Consider the following 6,000-nt stretch of genomic DNA (forward strand, 5'->3'; position numbering starts at 1 on the left):
AAATTTCCAATTATAAGGGACACACACACACACACACTCACTCTACAACCATACAAATAAAAGCATACAACAATCAGCAAGGTTGACCTTAGCGGTGATCTAAAATTCAAAAAGAATTTATTCCCACAACTCTATATTAAGGGGAAAATATATTGCACATACTAAAGTTTAATGCAGCCCCAGAATACAAGAAATCCTTTATTACGTATTAAGTGGAACAAAAAGACTGTAATGCTGATATTTTAAACAACAGAAGGACTAATAACCCACTCACACTGTTGTTTCCACTAGCCACTTTATGACTATCATGTATTTTAAGTATGCAAAGAACCACAGACTTGCCAGTAACTAAATACTTACACATGGTGAAAACTAAAGCCCTGTCTACACAACAGAGTTTAGTCAACTTAAGTTATATCAACAACCACATGCTGTTTTAATTACATTTGTTGTGCACATCCATACAACATTCTTTGTGTCTGCAGAGCGCATCCACAGTCTGAGCTCTTGCATTGACAGAGAGTGTTGCATTGTGGGTGTTCCACTGTGCAACTCACCACCCTCTGCTGCTGGAAGATCTGGGAATGGATCACAGTGCATCATGGGAGCATGCTCACCATCCCATGATGCAATTCTTTCCGTCCCATCATTCCATGGGCTTCTGATTTTGTTTTGTGCCATTTTTTTAACTACTGTAAACTCTGCGCCTGCCATCTCTGCCTGGCAGCATGGATCCTGAGCTGCTGACCATTCTGCTGATGAGCGTTATGAGCACAATGCAGATGGTCCTGCAGTATTTCATGGGCTACAAAACAGAGAATGAATCAGTGATGCCTGCACTGCTGTCTGCCATGGAAACAAATAATTCAAGTTTGGTGCTGGCATTCATGGAACAGCTTGCCACAGTGGATCCTCGGTACTGGGGTCGGGAAACAAGCACTGAGTGGTGGGATCGCATCACGATAGGCATATGGGATGACAAGCAGTGGGTGCAGAACTTTCAGATGCACAAAGTCACCTTCCTGGAACTATGCGCAGAGCTCACTCCTGCCTTGTGATGCAAGGACACCAGAATGAGAGCTGCCTTCAGAGTAAGTGGCGATTGCTGTGTGGAAGCTAGCAAATCCAGACTGCTACCGGTCGGTCGCGAATCAGTTTGAAATTGGAAAGTCCACCGTGGGGGCTGCAGTGATGCAAGTGTGCAAGTCATTAATCACATCCTGCTATGAAGGACTATGACTCTGGGTAATGTGTGGGAAATAATTGATGACTTTGCGGCAATGGTATTCCCTTGCTGCAGCAGGATGATAGATGGCACGCATATCCATATCCCAATTTTGGCCCCAGACCATCTTGCGACAGAGTATATCAACCAAAAGGGCTACGTCTCGATGGTCTTGCAGGATGCTGGTGGATCATTGGGGCCGTTTTACTGACATCAATGCCACTTGGTCAGAGAAAGTTCATGATGAATGCATCTTATGGAACACTGGACTGTACAGAAAGCTGAATGCTGGGATTTTCTTTCTAGACCAGACCATTCCAATGCGGGATGTATAAATGCCCATAGTGATCCATGGGAGATCCTGCCAATCCCTTGCTCCTGTTGCTCATGAATCCTTACACTGGGAACCTAGACAGCAGCAAGGAGCACTTCAACAACAGGTTCAGCAGGTGCCAAATGACCACTGAATGTGCCTTTGGCAGATTAAAAGGTTGCTGGCGCTGCCTTTTTGGCACGTTAGACCTCAATGAGGAAAATATTCCGATGGTCACAGAAGTCTGCTGTGCTCTGCATAACGTTTGTGAAGCAAAAGGGGAAATGTTTCCCCATGGGTGGAGCACTGAGGTGGATCATCTAGCTGATGATTTCGAGCAGCCAGATACCAGGGCAATTAGAGCAGCTCAGCGGGGGGGCTATCAGAATCGGTGAGGCTCTGAAGGAGCATTTTGATAACAAGCACCAGTAGTGTGTCTTTATGGGATGCATTTGGTCAGGCAATGTTCACTTACCACCTTAAATAACCCCAGTAATGCTTGCTTCCTGAGGTTTCATTGTAGTGAGCAAGTGTTCCTGCCTATAGCCACTGTGCTTGAATTTTAGCAGCAACTACCATGTGCATGACTCAAATAAAGACTCATTTTGTTTCAAAGACTAGACTTTAAATAAAGGATAAAATGTATTGTTTTTCAAATGGGTGACATGGCAATGAGGAGCAATCTCTCAGTTCACGTTCTCACAGCTGTGTGTAACTTCAGCTTTCATTATGAAACCAGGCTCTAGGTGTGGATTACAAGGGGCGCTGTCTGTTCCTCCAGTAGCTTTATCATCCACTCCTGTCCATCTATCATCTGCTCCTGCCCATGTCTCCTTTCTAGGATATCCAGCCTGAGTTTTCATTAAGTGTCTCCCTCCATGCTCTTGTTTCGCTATGTGCTGCATCTGTTGACAGCAGCACCTCTCTAAATGTAACCTCCTTACTCTTTCTGGTTCACCTGTTTATCTGATGGAGGTACTCCGCCAGTGTGTAGGAGTTAGTCCTCAAGGGCACATCTGCATAAACCAAAGAAACAATGAACAGAGACAGTACTGAGAGTGCACTCAACGCCATGAATCATAAAGTCATATACACCTCTTTCTCACTGTCCCTTTACTAGCACACAGCTCAGCGAGAGTCCCAAATATGGTAAGTTCTGTGGGGAGGGCGGGGTCGGGAAGGGGGAAATGGGCAAGATCGGACAAAGGGTCCAGGTGGTTTGCGAAGAGGGTCGTTGCATGTGTGTAGGGGGAGTATTCTGAATACTGGCACTCTTTTCCACAGGCTGGGGTAATCTAACTCAATATCTCACTCCTGAGAGTAACTTGCATCTCCTGTATGCATGCAGCTTCAGATCAGGTTTGTATGCTGCTCTCCTGTTTGCCACTTTGGTCCCTGCAGAAATAATTGCTGGTTAGCACAGCAAAGTTTCCTACAGCGGGGGAAGAAACAAGGTAGCTCTGCCAAGGAACCTTCAGCAAAGGATTGTAGAGTACCTACACAAAAGTTTCCTTGCGATCTCTATGGAAGATTCCCAGAACATCCTGGGTACATTAACAAACTTTTCTGCTAGGCCCCCACTAGGTAGCTGTATAGGCTCTGTTGTTAATTTCTATCCCTTGTCCCTCCTCCTCCATATAACAAAGTAAGTGAGATCTCAGTAGCTATCACTGTGTTGTATCAAAGCAAAATGCACACTTACCAGAGCTTGCCTCTCCTGCTTCATGAGCTGGGCGGATTAGAGGGGTATAGCCAGTCCTGAGTCAAAAGTAAGTCTGGTTTGCCATGCCAGCAGATACCCCTGTTGCATGTTCCACATCCTCCTCCAACTCCACTTCCTCATCCACCACTTCATCCTCATGGATGACTCCGTTGGCCGCAGCCTCCAGTCCCCCTGAAATATCCACAGGGCTCTTGTTGGTGGGGTCACTGCCAAGAATGCCATACAGCTCCTCGTAGAAGCGGTATGTCTTTGGCGCTGCACCAGAGTGATGGTTGCCGTCCCTTGCCTTCTGGTCGGCCTGCCTCAGCTCCTTGATCTTAGCACAGCACTGCTGCATGTCCCTTCTCCTTCATGCCGTGACCAATCTGCTTGTAGATATCAAAAGTTCCTAAAGCTTGAGCAAAGCTGCGACTGCACAGCCTCCTCTCCCCACAGACCCAGCAGATCCAACAGCTCCAGTGTACTCCATGCGGAAATGTGTCTGTCATGGAAAGCCAGCATGATCAGCTGGGAAGATGCTGTGTGAACAGTTCACACTGAGCAAACAGGAAGAGGACTTTCAAAAATTCCTGGGCCTTTACACTGGGGAAGGGCACATGCCTGTGTACCTGCAGGGCAGTGGAGTTCAAACCGCTGACCAGAGCGGTCATGATGGGCATTGTGGGACACCTCCTGGAAGCCAGTTAGGGTGACATAAGCAAGTGCATTCTCTACACTGACACTGCGGCGCTCTAACTATGTCACAAAGAGCTCTATGCCACTTGGCAAAGTGATTTTCTTTTGTCAGCATAGCAGGGGAGTTAAATCATCGGGAGGAGTACTGATGAGCGTATGCCTCCGTTTTGTCGACGAAAGCTGACTTTTGTCGACAAAACTGTGTACTGTAGACACGGCCCAAGATACCTTGTTGTTAAAGAAAAAAACCAAACATGTTGCTCAGTTTCTCTCCATTTTACTTCATTTGCAATTCCATTTCATGTTGTATCAGGAACAAAAAAGAAATTACTCCCTGATAACTTTTCTGTTGAAACTAAGGTTGTATACCACTCATGAGTTCTTTAACTAAAACACACAACAGAACACCAGCCATTAAGGTCCTCTCCCTGCATTTCTTCTCCTGCGGCCCTTCTCTTTCTGGGTTTACTTGCCCTAAAAGGTATTTATAACATTACTTCCTATACAACACATACATCACACTTTTTTAACTCTTCCCACCCAATGATCTCAGAGCAATTTGTGAAAGTCCTTATCTTCCCACCCCCATTTTACAGCTGCGGTAACTAAGGCACAACACAATTTGTGTGGCTTGCCCAGAGTTAGGAAAGGAAAAGAACTCAATTCTCCTGGTGCTGTGCTATGCTTTAACCACTAGACAATGCTTCCTCTCCTTGTCTGCTTTAGGAACAGACCAAAAAAAAACCCCCCAAAAAACAAACAAATCCCTAAAACACCACAACCACTAAGAAGCTGCTAGACCCACTTTTGATGCTAACACAATAGTTGATTCTGGTTCTAGTTCCCCTAGTTGGCGAGGTGGCACAGGTGGGCGTCTCATCTGCAGATCAGCAATTCCCAAAAATAATGGAGACATGGGGAACCAAGCTTAAAACACGAAACTCCGGGCACATTAAAAGAAAATATGATAAGCCATATATCAACACCTAGCAAATACTAACGAGGGGCATGTGAGAGCACCTAGACACCCCTGAAAAATAAATCTATTCAAATCACAGAAGGCTCAGTGCTGCTCCTTCCAAGCCCGAGACAAAGTTCTGACAGGTTCCCAGGCGCGGGCCTTTCAGATGGCACCGTGGAAACCCCCCTCGGCGCTGCATGGGCTTTAAAGACGCCGTAACACTTCCTGTGGGAGACCAGACCGGCTCTGGTCTCCCGGGCCGGAGCGCTCCCAGCCCGCACACACCAGTTGATTCCTGCTCGCCGCCGCCGCCCCCAGTTCACGGAGCGCGGGCAGCGCTCTGGGCCCGAGCGGGGCTGTGGAAACGCACCGCCGCCCTGGCCCTGGTCCTGGTCCTGGTCCTGGCCCCGGCCCCGGCCCCCCGCGCGGGACGCGGGTCAGGCGGAGCCACGGCACACGCCAGTCGGGCACGCTGCCCGCTCGCTAGATCCAGCGGAACCGGCTGCTGTCACCCCGGCAACGCCATAGCCGAGGGGGCAAATCACCAGGCCGCCGAGGGGCTCTTGCCGCCGCCGCCGCCCCCCGGCCCGGGACGCCGCTCCCGCCCCTCACCCAGCCACCCGCCTAGGCAGGGCAGGGCCAAACCCCCGGCCCGAGGCTGGTCCCCGCCGCCCCCTCAGGCGGGGCGCGCGCTGAGCCCAGAGGGGCCGCCGGGGGGCGGGAAGCCGCCGTAGGGAGGGCAGCCGAGGCCCGCGCGCCGGACACGGCTCCGGCTCCGGCTCCCCCCTCCCCCGAGCCACACCAGCTCCTGCCGGCCCCGGCTCCGCCGCGGGCCCGGCCCCAGCGGGCCCGCTCACCGTGGGTGTCTCCTCCTCGCTGCTGCTCCGGCCCCTCTGCGGCGGCGGCGGCGGCGTGGCGCCTCTCCGGCTCGGAGGGGGCGGGGTAGACAGCCGTCTGCGCCCGGCCCGGCCTCAGGCACTTCAAGGCGGAGACTGCCGCAGAGGGGGCCCTCCCCTGTTCTTCCTTCCCCCTTCCCTTTGTCTCCCCGCCCCCCATTCCTTCCCTCTCCGCCTTTGTTCGCTCACACACCGGGGCGGGGAGGA

The 6,000-nt window shown here is 50.6% G+C and overlaps 1 protein-coding gene across 5 annotated transcripts in view; it reads right to left on the reverse strand.

Moving 5' to 3' along the window:
* The window catches only part of CLIP1 (CAP-Gly domain containing linker protein 1), a 112,724-nt gene extending 106,927 nt beyond the window's left edge, over nucleotides 1-5,797 (reverse strand). For all 5 annotated transcript variants that reach the window (XM_077835071.1, XM_077835074.1, XM_077835072.1 and 2 more), the window contains exon 1: nucleotides 5,755-5,797. The gene's annotated coding sequence lies outside the window, so the exon portion shown is untranslated. The remainder of the gene's footprint in view (nucleotides 1-5,754) is intronic.
* Between the last annotated feature and the right edge of the window lie 203 nt (nucleotides 5,798-6,000).

Source organism: Eretmochelys imbricata, chromosome 15, assembly GCF_965152235.1.
Source record: "Eretmochelys imbricata isolate rEreImb1 chromosome 15, rEreImb1.hap1, whole genome shotgun sequence".
Classification (NCBI taxonomy): Eukaryota; Metazoa; Chordata; order Testudines; family Cheloniidae; genus Eretmochelys; species Eretmochelys imbricata.